The sequence below is a fragment of the Diadema setosum genome, chromosome 5 (assembly GCF_964275005.1).
Source record: "Diadema setosum chromosome 5, eeDiaSeto1, whole genome shotgun sequence".
NCBI lineage: Eukaryota > Metazoa > Echinodermata > Echinoidea > Diadematoida > Diadematidae > Diadema > Diadema setosum.
Genome location: NC_092689.1, coordinates 36,448,520 through 36,468,973, shown reverse-complemented (window position 1 = coordinate 36,468,973; position 20,454 = coordinate 36,448,520).

Genomic DNA, 20,454 nt, shown 5'->3' with positions numbered 1-20,454 from the left:
TCCAAGGAATCCCTCTCTCTTGGTTCCACAAGGGCCGCGCACGCCTCAAGAGCAATTTGTTCCTCGTAACGCCAAAGCCGCAGCCCGTATCATTAGCCGGCAATGAAATGCTCTAATAAGGATCGGGAGACAAATTGCGCCAGCAGCCACCTCGCAACCAAAATCTTCTCTCCCATCACCACAGCCCGTCTTGCTCCCTATCTCTCTCTTCTCCCCATGTTTATACCATCTTGAAGTCTCTCCCTATTCTATTCTCTTCTCTCCCTTTCCTTCTCTATCTCTTTCTCTCTATCTTCCCTTCATCTCTCTTCTCCCTCTCCTGCTTTCTATGGACCACTCCTTTCTTTCTCCTTCTTTCTCCTATCTCACCTTTTCCTTTTCCCTCCTTCTCTCTCTCCTTTGTCTGTCTGTCTCTCCCTCTATTTCCTCAATCTCACCCTCTTCTCTCTCCTTTATCTGTCGGCCTCTATTTCACTCGTTCCCTTCGTGCAGACTTTAATGATTCCATCTTGCCATATTTAGACTGCCGATAGTGGATCTCTCCAACATGGGGAGGATTTGAAACGGGATTGGACATCACTTGCACCACTGCCACATTTCCTCGCAACACACATCCTCTGGCGATTGTAATCGTGATTCGAAATCTTCCAGGATACGACAACCACCGTCCGATGTCCATCCAACTCGTCTCTTGGACTGTCATTCTGGGTTACAGGAGCTTGCGCTGAGTCTGCCATTGTCTGGCCATTTTCTCCTCAATTCGTTAGGAAACAAGACCGGATACATTGCCTACCATCAATCAATTTATCTCGTTTGCACAATTTCTTGGTACAGATTGTCAAGCAGTTGCATCAGTGCCCGTAGGCAGCACTTAGGGACAGAACGGTAGAAGAAGAAAAATATTATCGATGCTTAAAGCAAATTTCTAACCAACATTTTGGAAGAACTATTATCCATTCACTTTATGAAGTCATCCTATCCCCATGTATACCAATGGTATTTCAACTGATACAAAATTTCACTATAGTGCATTTAATCATTTTGAAAGAAGTGGCAAATGTGCAATCATTTTAAGAATGATTACAAAACTTGTGGAGTTAAATACGGTAATTTCAGGTTAAGATTTCATTTACCATTTACGAGAGTAATAATTACCCTATACTTTCACAAACTGCTCATGTTGGACACACATGAACAGCATACTTAGTACTTTACAGTTCCTACAATTTCCTCACGTAGAAAGATCTTGCACTTACAAATGAGGATGTCACTCGTATCTGCCACTGTCTATAGTGGTTTTCTTTACTATATGTATTCTCTTACACAACATACAAGTGACTGCTTCAGACAGGTATCTTTCATATTCAGCGTAGTCAAAAATTACTAACAGGGTAAGCCATGAAATGAGGCTATCATTTGCTTCACAAACAGGACAATCAATCGTCTCTCTCTCTCTCTTGCTGGGGACTTGTCCAAAGACAGTCTCGAGAGACGTACAGCTGCAGGATCATCAGTCTAATCCAATCCAAAGACAAATTCGCTGCGTTTTGAATGTCAAAATTTGCAACCACACTCCCAGGAGGTTCTAAAATTTGCGGGAAGAGTATACAAAAACCTTGACTGATTGGACTTTTAATATAGCAAATCCATGAATCACCACATTCGTATTTAGATCTCCTGATATGTGGTGCTGCTCAGACCTTACTCATCAGTCATTATTTTTTCGTTACAATAATTCTTTTTTTAAGACATCGGCAATCTCATTCTACATGACAAAAACATCGGTAATGTTGGGCTCCACTGATTAAAATACATTGGAAGAAAAGCAAACACCAATGTTCTCAACATGATGAGAACATCTTTTTTTTCCCTTTTTCTAGATGATAGATGGCTGTCATCAAGCAATGTTTTATCGTTTTGTTTAGTGAGGAGCTAGAGTGGGTGAAGAGAATCAACCCTCATCTGCACATTCCACTCCATCATGTGGTGCTTCTACTTCTGGAACTTGGAAGGGAAATGCTGCAATAAATCAAATAATGTCACACACCTCAGCAGAATGTAAAATTAGCTTCTCCTTTTTCTTTTTTTTTAAAGGCAGCATAAAGGAAATCGCTAGTCATGGTTTAGCTTTTCACATCAAAAACAAGAAATGTAGAAGCATATCCATGGAAATCAACTGAAGCACTATAATTAAAAGAACTACAAATCAAAAAAAAAAAATAGCTGAAGGATGAGCTGAATTCTTCTCAATATTTTCATTGTCTTGGATGTTATGTTCTGATATTCACCAAGTTTCCCACCATCAAAGCCAATTATGCATGATACATACATACAAAATGACAAGACGCGTTTATGAAATTGTACCTCAAGATGTTGCACTATTGCTCTGCGTTGTCATTTATTTGACAAGGGAAGAATCTTTTCAGCAAATTATATGGCTTCACTATGACACTGACGGTGTTGTGTTGTCAGTATTTGAAATCATCATGAATGATTAGAAAGAAATGGGTTCAACATAGCTTAAAAGGACGATGAGTCGACATAGCTTAAAAGGGCAGATAAATACATAGGTATCATAATATATTTCCCAGGGCTACTATCATTTTTTTTTATCGGATGGAATACGCCGCTTTTGTGCTCTCTTGACAAGTAGCTGCCTCAAAAACATTTACCCATGTGCAACAAAAATCAGAAGAGTACTGTTATTTCTAATCATTGCATAAAATGTTATTAGTTGTTGTTTTTTTGTGTGTTTTTTTTTAATGATATCTGAGACGAAGGAACCAGGGACCACCTTTAAAAAACATTTAGTAGAAACTGTGCTGGCTTGCAAGAGGAATCTCCATCTCCTGCGACTTCAATTCCCACAAGCCATCCTCGGTTCATCCGCGCCTCGAGCTCAGCTTGCGCAGATGGAGGCATCATGTTTGCTTAAACTACAGCAGCCGCACAAAACCCCGAGTTTTTTCCCCGGCCTCCCATTGTAACATGTTTCTGTAAACATGAAACTCCTGCGCAGATGATCTAGTTTTTTGACTGATGACGTAAATCCCGGCTGTACAAGAGGAATCAAATAATGTTCTGATATATACAATATCACGCAGTCTCGAGACTGATTCGACAAATTCAACTCATTTGCCCAGATCTAGGCTTCCCATGGCATGAGGAATAAATAGCTTGCCATACTTGTGTCAATTTCCTTTTCATCCATATGCTCATCCTCACTAGAAACACAGATCATTTTCCAGTGTGATAGGGTGTCTAGAAAAGCAAAGGATTATACTCTCCAACATAAAGAAAGTTTTTTTAACACCAGATACTATTAAGTAACTCTTTATTACTTCTTTTTTTTTCTTTTTTCTTTTTTTTTTTTGGTCATGATTGACATACCATGCTGTCTTTTGACCCTGAAACTCTAATCACACATTACACCTTCATATGATGTAAAGGTCTTTATTCCTTTTGAAAACATGATAAAATTTTGCACAGTTGAAGAACAATATCTCCCTACACTGTGTATAACATGTAACCTTAATACACTGATACATCTCAGAGTTAAAAAACAAATGAAAAACTATCCCCATATGTCAAAAAAAAATAAATATGCTCCCTTTTTACAACTAGAATAATAGTTTGAATTTGTTCAGTGTTCAAATTAATTCACTTGAAAACTATAGTATCTATTCCCCTCTATCACAAAAAAAGTATCCAGTTTTAATATTCTGAGGAAAGGTTTGAATTTCCTACCTCTATAATAAACCAGCTCATAAAAGGAATCTAAGTTTCAGGGCTGCAGAAGGGACACACTAATTCTAAACCGAGCATTTAGGTGAAATTTACTTTAAAAATGTGACAAGGGCATGATATTCACAACAAACAATCCATATTGCCATTTTATGACAACTGATGTTGGTGGAAGAGGGTGGCACTCAGCTTACCAGGAAATTTTGAAATTCAAACTGATTTGACTTCAAGCCAGTCATATTTCAGCATGTTGCATTTACATAATTTAATTATAATTAATGTTTGAATTCAATGTGTCCTTCTGGAAGGGTGTGAGAAGGAAATTAAAGGAGTTTTTACAAAATGCCTTCAGTAGGCATTGCCAAAATGTTATTTTCTTTGTTAATAAAGCAAATGTGATTGCATAGGCAAGTAAAAATATGACGGAATTTGGATGGGTCTGTGCACGAGGGCGCTATGGGCATGCGTCCAAGAGCGTGGCTCCAGTGATTGAGTCATGTCAGGCAGCAACAGCTATTCATGACAAGCCAACTCGCAACGTAAACATCTCGGGCCGCTGGGACGGCAAACAGTGGCACGCCAACTTCATCACATGAAATCAATACCCAGTGGCGGAATGCTGGTTCCAGATGAGTGACAGATACATCTGAAGCCTCCGCTCAAGGAAAGTCCTGGCACATTTTGTTGTCCCACTCCTAACCCCTTTAAGGAGATCTGCAATCGATTAGGAACCACAGCTATGCCAGTCATCGTCTATACCAGCTATAATGCCCTACTGCTGCTCAATTAACAATGAACGAGTATCAGTCAGGAAGTTAGAGATGTTGGTGATATGTTGTTGTTTGGTTGTTGTTTTTTTGTGTGTGTGCTTGGTTTTTGCTTAGTTTTGCGTCATAGTCTCATACCATTCCACAAACTCATTGATGTGTGAAAGTCCACTGGTCTACATTCCTTTTCAGTAATCAAAATTATAATTAACCAATAAGAAAAAGTCTTCTTCCAGTCCCCTTTGCACAGATATGTACTACACTGCCAAATTACAGGATTGATTGATAATACTTAGGCGTTGCATCAAAATTTGATCCTGCTTGAATCAGGATCCCGCAGGATCCTGCCTAGGCAAACACCTGGGCAGGATCCTACAGGATCCTGATTCAAGCAGGATCCTGAGGGTTCCTGCTGGTCATAATTTTGATGCAACGCCTTAAAGAATGTGAGTGAGGGTGTGTATAGGTGTGGATAGGAGTAGATGTGCAGGTGTAATTCACTAGGATGTAGTTTTAGAGAGTGCCTGTACTGATGCATCATGTGGTTGCCTATTTTCATAAGAATTTCATTTTTGGTGACCATCTAAATCACAGCAGTTTTTTTTTTCTTTTTCTTTTCTGCAGCTCTGATGACATGTCCCTTTAATGTCTGGCTACACAATTATGCCGTCTTCTCCAACACGCCATTATGATGACTGTTTGCTCACTATTAAGAAGGGCCAACCAAATCCAAACCAAGATACATTGTGAGCTCCCATCCATAACTCATAAGCTAGCAGCTGCGCGCGGATCAAAGCTGCAAAGATGGGCACAGAGAAGAGACGAACACCATCGCATCACAGCCAAAGCCCCATCAAAGCCACAAAATAAGATCTGACATGTGGATGGCATGCCAAGAGGCAATTGAAAATTGGATTTATCAACCTAACATTCTTTGAAATCTACCGTGGAAGGGGGGAAAAAATATCCAAACATACGACGACGACACATTTGTATGCCACTTGTCGTGCACGGCAGTAGTATTTTTATTGTCTGCTCGTTAACGAGATCAACGCTCTACAAATATTATTCATCTCCTCAAGCACGACCCTGGAAAAGGATTCACAATCCTGCAACAACAAAAAAGAGGAAAAGAATGAAGAAAGAATGCCTTTAGGGAGGCTCATTCTAAGCATTTAGCAAATAAATGCTGGGTTATCAAGATGCATTCAATATTTCACAAGAAATGAGCAGAACAGATTGTAACAGTTCCACATCTTCTTAAGATTGGGGGGGGGGATCTCTGTTCATGATGAATAAAACATGCATGGACTAATAAAAGAAGGAGTTCATAATGGCTGGAAGGTAAGCTGCATTCATCTAGTCATGTGGTGCTCGCTCAGTTAAGTATATTTGAAATCCCAAGGATCATGACATTACTCAGTCGATAGTCTTCCTATTTAGAGCTCTGCATAAGTGCGTCTGCAGCAAAATAGAACAGAATGGTTTCATTTCATCTGCCAATATAGACAGGGAGGTAAAATAGCGGCAATGAAGACATCATTTGATACCACCACATATGATCATTTAATTCAAATGGCACAACATTTGCTTCAATGTATTCTCCAGCTCCACCCAGCTGTAGAAATATACTAAAGCATGTATCTGCATGAGCAATGATATAATGCAGGAACCAATAAATCAAATCAAATTTTTTTAAAAAAAAATCAAATTTTACTCACTGAATGTCACACAGTAGATACTGCCTGTTTTCATTCATATCACAGGCAATACATTACACAGAAAACCTACATGCTATAAATCCCACAATTAGATATAATTGTACATGGGCTATGCAGATCTGGAATAAGCAAACTGAGCATTTTTTTTTTCTTCACAATAAAAAACAAAACAAAACAAAACTTCCTTTTGCATCAATCTTGATGCACCAGAAACGATAATTGTGCTTTCTTCACTTGTGGGATAACACCTCTCTTGAAATGTTTCAACATCTTCGTTAGATCAGCTGGTGGGGAGGAGGGGGTGGCAGCAAACACATTTATTTTTTTTTTATTTTTTTTTTACTGGAACAGAAAGTTATGGGAGTGATTTCAGTACAGTTGATTGTATATTCATTGCCACAAATACTGCAACAATTCATTTAATGTCAAAGTGTTTGTCTGTGTGTGTTGGGGGTGGGGATGGCAGCGGGAAAGACATTATTCAACATGTTCTGCAGAGCTCTAGAATCTGCATGACAAGATGCAGTTCTGTGAAGGACTTTGTGGAACCTGCAGATGAGATGCAGAAAGCCATTCACTCCGTTCACGATCTGCACAATCAACATCCTTCTGCTCCTCAGAAGACGATAATCTCTGCTGCTTTGAAGAACCATACCATCAATCATACACAATACAGGCATGCCATTTTACAGAAGTATCAATATGTTGACAACAAACAGTTTGTAGGGTTACGGATGGGTCTGTCAAGGTTGATGTCAGGCCACTTGATATCTTCAGCATGCTTGCAGATTATGAATATTGCTTTCTCATTTTTCTTCCAGCAACCTCATTACACGTACGTAGTATGAAAAGCAAAGAATACAAAAGCTGAAGAAAGGGGGGGGGGGGGAGAAGAGCATGTGTTAATCATACTGCATAGGTGAAGGCAGTTTGAAAATCAGTCATGATAAGTGAATGTCTTGAGTTCAAACTTTCAGCAAACAAAATCTTGAAAGACATGTATGGATATGTCAGGACAGTTTGAATGGATTGGAAACCATGCAATGACAGACCCTGTGGGTCACCCCAAAGTGAAACCTTGGCCATGGGCTGATGCTGGCCCCCTGCACGATACTCCACATCACCACCTACTGCTTGTTCTCACTATCTGTCTGATTGTGTTTGGATTTTCATTGGTCAAGACATTGCCCTTGCAACCACTTTCTTGTTGGGGAGGGGGCAATCCCTTCACAACAGAATCAGCGCGTAACTACAAGTAAACATTGATGGCCTGACACGAGTGCACAGGGAGTAAAACTTTGCACAAAACATCTGGTGGAAAGGCTAGACCACACTCAGATGATGGGGATAGAGTTCACCCGACTGTACTTTCCACCTCCTGCTAACTTGCAGCGCGGCTCATCTTAATTGTCCCGGGTGGGCCGGGCACAAATGCACAAATGGCTTGGTGTCACCTGCAGTGTCCTCACGCATGTCTACATTGCTGTTCACATCGACCTCACAGCCATTGACGTAGCAGAGGCAGAATTCTTTTCCGAAACGGTCTTCATGCAAAAAAAAAAAAAAAAAGAACCACAAGAACACCTTCTTCAATTCTGCCTTATTTGCCTATGATTTGATTTCCTACCCTGAGTTACTGCAAGTCACAAATAAAACTCAAAGAAATACATGCAATAGCAGGAAAAATTCATAATGGACATACATTAGTACTCAGTGCACTGTGTGACATTACAGTGTGGCTACTGTTTTTTCCCCCTTTCACGGAAATTCAGCAATACGAGTAATATTCAGATGAAGTAAGATGACACATATTTTTTCCTTCATGAATTTGGTATTCACGACTGCAGTAACTGTGACAGCAATAAACCAGTTGGCTCTCAGTATCTTACCTGCTTCCAGAATACAATTTTCTATTCAATGCAATTTTATTGTCTATTCCTCGAAATGGTACATGTTTCAGACACTGCGGCATAAACTTTGCTTTGCACTGGAAATTTTTGAAATGTGTAGACAAATAAAAATATAAAGACTGTACTGATCATCCATCTTCATGACACTGATTTTGGTGCATTGTTCTATCAAGTTCATATTTTGTTTTGTCATGTTATCACCTGTTAATTACTACGCAACAACTAACCCTTTAAGAGGATCAATTGCTCAAAGTGTCTTTGACATTGTGTCCACAGAAGTTGTCAATGGCAGTGAAAGAGTTAACACGAAGAGGGGAGAAAACAAGAGAATGGGAGTGTGAGATGTATTTCTGTCTGTCTGTTTGCCTGTCTTTGTGTCTCTGTAAGTGTGTGTACTGAAAGTTGTCTTAAAGTGGGGCTCCTGTATTTGGATCCTATCTTATCACAAGATTCATCGCAATAAGCAACTAAGTGCGGCCGCTGATGAAGATGAGAAGCAAATTGTCAGGCCCTGCCTGCAGTGTGGAGATTACACCTTTCGGCTGTCCCTCAAGAAAACCTGTCACAAAGAAGGTACTAACCACCCTAATTACTAATGGTGTGCACTGTGCACATTGGGAACAAAACCTGCAATGTGCATGTGCTGTGTGCTCAGTGGTATTCCTGCAAAATAGCTATGTCAACAACAACAACAACAACAACAACAACAACAACAAAAATTCAAGTTGAAGGTATGCATTTTTAACAAATGGTGACCAGCCCATTCCATGGAAGACGCCCTTTGCTGCTAGGAGTACACATAATTTGCCAATCTCAGAGTTTGAAAGGCTACAGGCTCCTTGCCATCATTATCGAATGTATAACCTTGGTCGATAGCAGTTATGATTATCTTGTCAATGCATTCCCCTTAAATTGAGGTATTCAAAGGTGTCACCAGCTTGTGTGTGTGTGCGTGTGTGTGCACTGAAGAGAAAAATGTAAAACTACAAACATTTGTGGAATGAAACTTTCACGAATTGGAGCGACAGCCTTTTTGTGGCATGAAACTTTCAAGCATTGCCACTGGCATTCAATGCATTGGGCAGACAAAACCTTTCACATGTGTGCATTTTACTTTCACAAATCTTGGCTCCTCATGAAATTTGCAAAAGTTTCACACACATGAAAATTTCTGGTTTTTACAGTGATACCCACTCTCTTCTGCATGACATGTGTATACTACAATGCTTCATTACACCGGCTCCGAAAGTACCAACATCATTTCTTTCTCTTACTTTTCAAATTCCTGCAGATGGAAAAACACTGTTCCATCACTGAGATTACCTGTCTTGATTACTTGATTCCAAAAGAAACAGAAATATTATCGAAAATACTTGTTTTGATCTTCACTTGATTGATTGCTGATGTCTCCAATACAGAAAATCATCCAGTTTGTAAGCTAATTTTAGCAGAGTTTATCTGAATGCACCAAACCTAAAACAAAAACAAAAATAAAATAAAAAGATGCCAGGTAACCAGAAGGAGAGACACTGGCCTGTTGATGGAATAAAGCCTTAACTCACTTGTCTTATTTGGAAATTGTTACAAAAGAATACTCCTTCCCTAAAACTAGACTTTTAATCTTTGAACGACCTCCGAAGTCAGTGACTTTGAAATAACCAGAAACATGGCAGGAGAAAAGAGAGAAAAATGCAGGAGATGAAACTGAGAGAATTACAAATGAAAACAACGGAGAAAGAGAGAGTGTAACCCAAAGTGAGAGTCGAAAGAGATGTCATATTGGCGGGGTGTTTTTCTCCTCCCTCTTAATGCTTGACTACGCCCGCATCCAGATTGTCGGACAAGACATCCTTGTACGTCAGCACAGTTGTGCGGATACATCAATTGACAGCAAAGAAGATGGGATGTATTAATGCCAGTTGCATTCTGTCAACTGTGCGACGGAGCACGAAAGGAAGGCATCCCGCAAACTTGGCAAAGAGCAGCTCTCACGATGTGTCGCAGTGATCTCCGACGGCGACCGGGGCAGTGCAAAATCGGGCAGAGGTAAAAAGGCATTTGCAGCCCCCCTGAAGAAACAGCAGCGTCCAGTCGGGCAGAATGGTCATTTCTTTGACACTTCTTGGTTGTGATTACCTGCTCCTACAGTCACATCCGCTCCAATGCCTGACCGCCTCAGTGTGGTCGTGGGCGATGCAACAAAACAAGCTACAGTACTATATGCACTTTTCACTCCTACACCTAACACCAGAGTGCCACATCTCCTAAACTTTAGACAAGACCGCCGCATCTCCTATGTACTAAACCACACACCAACATTTTAAATTTATTACATCAGCCAGCAACATCTCAGATTTATCAAACAGCACTTTCAAAATGATGACATGACACTGCTAAAGTATGATAAGTTCAGATTCTTACCCTCCATTACACTATTTTCCTGCAACTCCATGACACCATAAAACATTAGGTACAAACATACCGGTATTTCTCTCACGAACCTGTCCATTGCTTTCTTCTCTTTTGTGATTAATTATGCAAAGTCTAATGCATTCTTCATGTAGGAGCTGGAGCAATATTCTACAACCTTCAAAGGCAATAAGAACCAACATGGACCTATAAAAGGAATGATGACAAATATATCTTTCATTATTACCAAGATATGTGTCAAATTGAATAGATGACTGTAGAAAGAATTGCAACTAGTTGAGCTTTTTCTTCATTACAAGAAGCAGTCAGTCATACATATGATACTGACAGAACACAAAAAAAAAAAATGAAGCAGTTTTTTAGTCAAGGTTTTCAAAATAATATTCGGGTGTTGATATTATTATTTCAGAATGAGCCTCTGCTATTGATAAAGGCAACAATAGATTAATACACCTAATAACTTTTACGATTGTATCTGTGCTTTCATTTTCTGCATCATGTACTTCCCCAAACATCAAAATCATGCTGGATTAGATAACTGTTTGTTAACTCTTGATGTCCTCCATTCACCGACTGGCATGCACGCTTCTTTGCCGAATGGTGCAGACGTCTGGAAACTGATTGTCAATGAATAAAGATTACCTAATCCCCCAATCTCTACCGTGTTAGCATGTTCTTCCTGTTGAACTGATGAACATAGCTATACCTGAGTGGGTTTGATAATTTATAACTAGGTCATGTTTGGATGGATTACTAAAAGCTGATGAATATGTGTGGCAAGCTATGCCTAGGCACATATAGGATTCACGGTACATGACAAATGGTGTCACAATGACAAATGGTGTCAAAATGATAGCAACAAACACATCACACTAATGGAAACCACAATTTTCTTTCTTTTTTTGGCCATCATTTCATTCCAGGAGACTGACATGAGATTCACATTCACAGCAGTCAGAATGCCACATCAAGTTTTTCCTTTCGATGGACGCACAAGTGTTCCTTTCCGCTGAGATTGCCTTCCTTTCCACTGAGATTGCCTTCGAGTTCACAGACGTCACCATACCGGGTACAAGTCTCATGTGCTTGGGTACACACTCCCATTTGGGTTTCACCATCTGCCAGTGTTTATCCGGCAGCTTTGCAACACTACGTGATACACGCAAACCCAAGCGCAAAGCAGTTAATTTTACCCGACGCCCTAATATGCTGTGCAGTGAAATCTTCTCAGCAGCACCAAAGCACACAGACTCTAATTACTGCTTAACACTTCAACGGTGGATGCTGCACCGGAGGTACCGGTGCCTTTAAAGGGAAAATCATGTCCATACTAATGGTGACATTATTAAGAGGGTCAAATTAGACAAATCACTGAAATTTTCTTTAAAAATCAGAAAAACAGGAAGAAATTATTGAATTTCAAGTTACTCATACCCTGGGCAAACACAAATGGTCCTAATTACAATTTTCAGGTGGTGATGTCACTACCTGAAAGTTTCCCCATTTGCTTGCACATAAATTTTTAATGAATTTCCTCATACAAAGTGGAAGCTTAGAAATTCCATCCTTTGCTTTAAATCAATCTGAATTTGAAATGGCAAAGCAATTATTTTTTTTTTTCAATGGGACTGAATAGTTCATAGATAATTAACAATTTAAAAGTGATTAAAAAAATATTTTATGCACAAACCAACAGGGAAGTTGGGTAGAAATCATATCATTACTCATTTAATTTGCGTGCGTAATTGCGACGGACATCACCATGGAAAGATGCAAGGTTGCACTCTTCCATGACATTCCTATCTTTTTTCTCTGATTGTCATTACGCTTTTACTATTGTTTGCCTTCCTGTCACCCATTACATCAACATCAAATTGAATATATGGGGTGGAGTTCCCCTTTAATGACTGATGAAGATGACCTTTTACACCTAGTGCCAGTTAGACTGACCTTACTAAAAAGACACTGGCTCACGGCTGAATTGACTTTCTCCCTTTGTAAACAGGGTCAACACTTAAACACTTCATCCATCATCTCTCCATATCCTGCATGCAGGCTGCAAATGGTTTCATCAGTCTCAAACTGAAATAATACAGCGTTATTCTTTTGTATGTGCCTTGTTCTCCACCTCAAAATCATCAAGACCAGGGCATTTTTTTTTTCTTTTTGACATGCAAAGAACTACTCACATTATTTCAACAGATAAAACTGATCATTTGTGCATACCATATTGCCAAATGTACATGTATACTGTTGGGCACCAATGGGAATCATACAACTGAAACAAAACAAAACAAAAAGACTGGGCCCTTAAATTTGGGAGGATCAAAAAAAAAAAAAAAAGAAGATATGATTCTGTTTCCATGACAACCAGTTGTGAAAGAAGACACTGTCATGGAGCCCCCTGTTGACACTGTAAATGAGGTTGCACTTTGCGGGAAAGGTGACCCCAAAGAGGTGAAAGTGGGTCAAGTCATACTTTCGATGATCTAGTTGCAAACTCCATCGAAACACATTTTGATTTCCCTTACTCGAGTAGCAGTCCCTATTTCACATTGTTCTCATGGTATCCACTTTCTTAATATCTGGCTGAATACTCGTCTGTCTGTTCCTCTTCTCGGGTCTTTATCTTTCATTTCTCTACCTATCTATCTGTCTCTGTGCACATACATCCCTGTAGACTGGACAAAAAATTTCGTTTGTGTTGTTGTTGTTTTTTTTTGTCACTGACTCTTTAGAGTTTTCTGTCTCTCCACATCACATTCATTGTTTGGCTGTCTTGACGTTTGCCTCTATGCATCTCTTACAAAGGCGAAGTAATCACCCCTGATATTAGTTCTTGTCTCACTTTCCTCTCTGTTAGTACATTACAGATCTCTCCCACCCCCTTTCTCCCTTTCACTCTGTCCATCCCCCCCCCCCTCAATCTTTCTCTCTGTCATTAAATCTTCAGTACTTGTGCTATAGCTTTTCTTGTTTTCCTCAGAAAATCAAATGATATATAATGCAATGACAAAAGTGCATTATATGAACTGAGTCAGGCATTCCACAATGACCATCTCGTGTTACAAATCCAGTGAAACAACCCCCTCTGAAACAATCAAGATGCCTTCAACATTCACACCATTTTTTTTTTTTTTGCCTGCCTCCACATCCAAGCCAATCGAAAGAGCGTGCTGGGATCAAATATCGCGGTTATGTGCTGTACGTGATGGAGGGTCCCGTTGCCATTTTTAATGGTGACACGCGCATAAATACCGGCTACTACGTGCAGAAGAATGCACCTGCTCTCCATTGTCTATGAAAGCGGCGGTAGCAGGTGGACGTGGCGATAGGGGATCCCACTCCCCCGGTTGAGAAGGAGGGTAGAAAAAGAGAAAAGAATATCAATCAATCATGCCGCTTATCATTTCATCATCATCATCCTCCCACAGAAGCATATCCCATGTGCATTGGGACCTTTCTTCAGTGAGATGCAGGGAAAAGAGAAAAGGAGATAGACAGGAGATCCTGTACTTACTACATAGATAGGAAGACAGATGATATAAAATAGATGAATAGAACCTGACAGGGGGACAGAAATTGACATGAAGAAAAAAAAAAAGATTTATATAAATGGGGAGAGAGGGCGAGATATACAGTAAGAGAGAGCGGGAGAAGGGGGTGGGAGGGGACCAAAGACGATCTGTAATTGATGCAGGATCTCGGGATGCCCAGTCCCCCAAGACACCCTCCTTCATCAATATCTCCAAAGTGCTACAGGGCTTTGAAAAAGTTTAGGCAAACTCTCTTAGAGATTCTCCTCTCTCTTGTGGTCAAGTACACCAAAGCTAAATGATGTAGAGCAGTTCAAAACCCTTCGGACCAGACTTTGTTTGAAGGAACTTTGAATTTTCACTAAAGCATAAGCTACACACAAATGCGGCACCAGGGCATGCTTGCTTTTCGCTGACTTCTGTTCTGCATTTTGGCACAGAATTCACATGGTACATTGGTGCTGTTCTCGTTTCATGCCAGGCCATATACTGTTTGAAAGTTATGTTTTCCTTGGCAGATCACTCATCTAATATTCATTCAGTGCATCTAATCTAATATTCAGTGCATCTAATCTAATATTCATTCATTCATCTAATCTAATATTCATTCAGTGCGTAATTTGTGCATTCAAAACTAAGTTTGTGCATTCAAAACTAACATGAATAGGCAGGATAACATGGTATGCATTGAAGATTGAGGATTGTGAAAACTTTGGCCTACTACAAAATGTATAAGCTAGTGTGTCCCTGGGAAAAAAACAATAAAGCCCTTTTCTACCTGGTGGAATGGTATCAGAGGCAATATTCATTATGTTCACCCTCCCCAGATAGGTCTTTATCTGAGTCATTGTTTCCTGTTTTTAACATGCCTTCTGAATGCTACAAGGTGAAAATGCATAATTTTTGGACAGATTGTTTGATTTTCCTAAAACTTTCACTGATGTGTTCTACTAGTACTACGACATTCACTCAACTGATACGTATATTTGCATTGCACTCCCCTTCAATGAAATGGTGATTCACAAAGAGGGAACCTCTAGGTTTAGGAAGATTCTTGTCCTTCTGTTCTACTTTAAAAACACATGCCAATAAACTATTTGTATCTTATCTATAGCATGACTACAATTTCTGTAAAGAGAAATCAAAATAAAGCCATTTGTGAAATTCATCAGGTATATAAATTCCATGTGCAACTTTCATCTGTATAATGGATTGTAATGGCATGCAAAAGTTCAGTGCTTACTGGTATTGCTTCTAAATTATTGGATCCAATGAATCCATACATTGCTAAGGGAATTTTTACTTCAGGATGAAAGCACTGCAGGACAGTGAGTTTAACGGCCATGGTCATACAACGTATTGTCTTATCTATTAAGCACTTTTCCAGTGAGTATGGGAGCAAAAGGGGAGCATTTTGCAGGAGTTGCATTCTTTCATTGAGAAATATTGCATATTAGAATTTGAAAGGTTTGATCCCTCTGTCCACTAATGAAAAAAAAAAAATGCACAGGTACGGTACTTATGGAAGTATTTTAGTTTTGCCTACTAGTATTACAATGTGCAAATGGCTGTGCAGCGTGCCACTGGCTCTGCAGTCTCCGATATTATATGCAAAGTTGAAACAATGGCCAGGCCAGCTAGCTGCACATTTTGTGCATGGTCACCGGGAGAAATCATCAGGAAGTCATGTGGCAAAAAAAAAAAAAAAAAAAAAAAAAATATGGCACATTTTCTGTGGTTAGGGTTCGATTGCAAATCATGGCAGTCAACTTTGCCCATTTTCTTTACACCACCTATACACAATACAATTACCAGGGTGTGTGTGTGTTGGGGGGGGGGGGGGAGAGATTACATTCTAGTCTGTAATTTTCCTGGCAATGTTTTTTTCCTGCATATAGCACAGTTGCCTGGCAACTTTCATCAATATGTTATACTCTGCCATTGATGTACGAATCGCCTTATTTTTATTTTAAACTGAATTCTTTGTGAAATTCACTTTGTCCAAGGTAATGAGAACCGACTGTCAAGGACATGCATGTTTGACAATTACTAGCAATATACAAACTTTGATCCTAAAATCACTACATTTTCATTATATCATATGGTCTAGATATAAATATTGGATGGTAACTGGTCATAATGCAATCATGTGAGGAAGGCAGCGTGGATTAAAATCGTTACATCGCCTGCAGTGATGTCACATCACGTAATGTAATTCCAAAATTTGACTGGCTGCTGACAGGGCTAGAATGAAATGTGAAAAGTATGATATAACAAATATTGCATCGTCTGTCACTGCAATGCAATACTTTGCAGTCCCTTGGGAGTTATATTTCCCTCTCGAGACAAAATTTTCCCTCGGTGCTGTGTTCTTCGGGGAAAATCTAATCTCTCGGGGAAAATTTAATTCCTTAATGGGAATGTCATAGTGTAATATTACACCTCAAAAAAAGGCGCTATCTCTATAATGTTGACTAGCTATGCGGTTATCTATCAATATCATTTGGTGGATTCTGCAGCATCAAAAGAGATAAAAATCTAGAGAGTACCTTTAAGTAACATGAAAGATGGCCAAACTCCATTTCTGCATCAATGAATCAATGGATCCGCTTGGTTACCCCGGCAATTAGATCGTGCATGGGCAATGTGAAGAAAATTGGCAAAATTGACTTCCACATCAAGGCACACAAGAACTTTGGGGGGGGGGGGGACAATCAAGTGTGAACAAAACAGATGAGCATGGGTCTGCGTAACAGCAGCGCTAAAGGGGAGAAGGGATAAAAGGTAGGGGAAAGGATGATGCCCCAAGACTTAATATTCAATATATTTTGTCCTTGTTATCTACAGTATGTATGCATGTATGCGCCTATATATAGTTGTGTTTCTTTGTGTGCTTTTGTATGTACTGCAGTACGTGTGTGTGTGCATGTGTATGTGTATGTATCATGTCCCAAGTGATCGTCACTTTGCAAGAATGCATGTGTGTTTAAAAAAAAAACAACAACAAACGATTCTGTTTTTGATCAAATGAGTCATGATGTCAGATCTGTAAGATTTGACATATCTTTGTGTTACATTTGTGTATGATGTTGTCTTTGTGAAATGTTTTGTGTTGCTTTTTGTGAATGTGAATTCTGTGGTAATGAATGAAATTTGAATAAAGAATTAAACTTTAGAATAAAAATAAAAAGTGACTTGAAGGAATTACTGCTTACTGCAGTTTTGACTATTATGCTTCAAAGGAGGTGACTTTATTATACCATATGCATCCCTCTAAATTTCTAACTCTCCTTTGAGGATGGCAATCAGTATCTACGGAAAGTCCAAAGTCACCCCACACAACTTACAGTGTTTCCATTTCACTGCAGTAATTTCCCCTAATGCTTCATGTACCATCTAGCAGCCCTGAGATAGAAAAATGTCAGTCCAAGGAATCTTCAGCTACTTGGTATTTCGAACATCTAGTGATGTCTTGCATTTGTGACCTTTCACCTTCCCACCTCATTTTGCCCACATGGTATTTCTCCCTACATCCAAAAAAAGCTGTACCACGATATCGTTGCTGTTTATTTACACAAGGCAGTAGACCTCGTTTGCATTTGAAATGAGTTGAAATCTTAATTAACTCTTCACGTAACACACTCTTCTGCTCCAGATTTAATCAACAGCAAGCCAAGTTCACATATTTACTTATTATCCATGCACACCACATGCATAATGGTTCCAATCAGTAACAACCAACTACACATTATTGAGTTCTAAGTGTTACTGTGCAAACCATTCATAGCTGTGCTTAGAGTTTCTGAAATGGTTACAACTGTATGCACAAAGCTTAATGAAATTGTCTACTATTAATCACTTTCACCATTTTAACAAGGAGATATGGAATAACACGGTGCACTGACAAACAAGCAGGCCAGGTTAATTCTATGACTCAATTTCAAGACAAGTTGAAACTTGATTATCTACAAGCGTCTAATTAATTTATCGTGTGGAAATGATAAATGCTCTGTTAAAGGTATACTTTCCTTTTTCCTCACTACCTCAATTTATAAAACTAATGAGAGCTACAAATAAATGACATCATGGTCTTAATAGGAACAAGGCTGCAATTTTAAGATCCTCAGAGGTAGCTGATATGAATATATGACTTGTTTTTAACCTTTACACTACATAACTTCAACATAATATACTTTTTACCGCATTCACTGTTCCTTTATTTCACCCATTTTCATTCAAACCAACACCCTTTGTGCTTCCCCTATCAGAGTAGTATACGTTTATTGCAAGCGAGTTACAACAAAACTGTGGAGATCGCAGATTTCCTGGGAGCGGCAAGAATAAAGGAGTATTAACTTGATCAGCTTTGCTCGCCAGTTTCCTTCCGTTTCCACTCAACAGAGAAATACAATTGAACAATTTCACAATCCATCAGACGTGGACATGGCACACCACCTGCACACTAAACTTTCCTGAAATCTGGAGGCCAGCACCAGTACTGATGTGAGAACACAGCAATGCAAGTTAACTCCTGCACGCGTATAGGCCCTATACATTTACACAAAAATAAACACACTTACAGACTACCAAACAGATACACAGGTACACACACACACTCATAAATAACACAGATATCACAAATAAAACACAGTACACTACGCTGTACACCTATCCATGTGCTTTTGGATTTTCAAAAGTACGTACTGACAATGACCCTTTTACTGTTCAGCCAAAAGTTTCGTTTCAATTAATTTTGTTGTAGTAGTATGTGTGTGTTAAAGTATGTACACTTTTTCCAGTAATGGCTCTTAGTCCATACAGAAATTACTATTCCCTGTGATTAAAAGTGAACTTCAGAAGGATGGGCCCTAAGCTGTCAAGATAAAGGTACCTTGTGTGATTAATTTTCCTCCGGCCATCTTGGCAAGACAACAGAGCCATTAACAGCAGACAGGGAAACAGCCTTTCTTCAAGACTCTGCAGTGTGTGCTCCTATCCAAATCCCCCTTCTTCAAATAAAATTGATGCATCAGTCTTAAAAGAGAATATTTCAACTGCTAGGAATAACACTTTCACTGTACAGTGCAGTGTGCCACCTGCTAACAACCTGTCATTAGGGGTAATAGTCTTAACTTGAGACTGATGTAATCACCAACACTACATGGACTATTCTGTGGGATAGGCCTCCAAAAGCCTTGAGGTCAGGCTAATCAGGCATCATCAATTTCAATCATGGAATTAGTGTAAAGTAGCCAAACACTGGCCTGCAGTATAATCAAAAGTTCATATCACCCTTTAAGTGCTTCCCCATATGGCGGTAAAAGTTTGAGCACTCAGCTTTGATTAACAAATATGCCTGACAAAATTCTTCCCTGAAAACCACATCAACAAAAAGCAAAGATCAAAGATATAATGTAACTTATGAATTATGAATTATACATCTTTCTTCAGGACATTCTTCTACAATTGCAAAGAAGATATCAATTTCTTATCTTGGACTGAGAGTGCAAGATACCCAAAACAGATGAGAAATCATGTCAGGAGAATATTAGTGATCTATTCTTTTAGAGGGAGGGGGGGGGGGAGACTGATTTTTTTGTTGTTTTTTTTTTATGGATGAAAAAAAAAGAGATAAGAATGTTGCTACTTCAGTTTTGTTTGTTTGTTGCTCTTGTGGTCTTACAGGACTTCAGCATGTGTTTGATGTATTTAACACTGATGAATAACGCAATATCCCCAGATTCTTTTGACAGATTCAACACACAGCAAAGGCTAATATACATCTCTTTTATTTTTCTTCAGTAATCTCTATTTGATTATATTCAATACATAATCATTTGATACAGGAATCACAAGCATCCACTTGAAGCTCTATACGACAGGTAACTGAAGATTTCACACATTCACGCACACACACACACACACACACACACACAAACACACACACACACACTACTTACTAAAACATATGTTAAACAAGACAGCAAAACAGATTGAACGAATGGAACATCCACAGTGCCACTTACGCACTGTCCAACAGAGGGCAATCAATAATAACTTCTGTTCAGCATTTCAAACATGCTAATTCGATTTAATTCTGCCTCGTGGTTTCCACTACAGCATGAACACTGACAAACATCTCTCAATGTGCATGAAGCAGGCAATAAAATGGCATACTGCCAACTTATTTAGTTCTTTTACGCACAAGAGAAAACAAACTGGCACACTGAGAAAAAACAACAAGAACATCCTAAATATTCTCTTTGCACCCGCGAAGTTGAATTCCACTTTTTACCTGCAAATTCTGACGCAGAATGAGTCATAATGAACAAGATGAACTTGATTC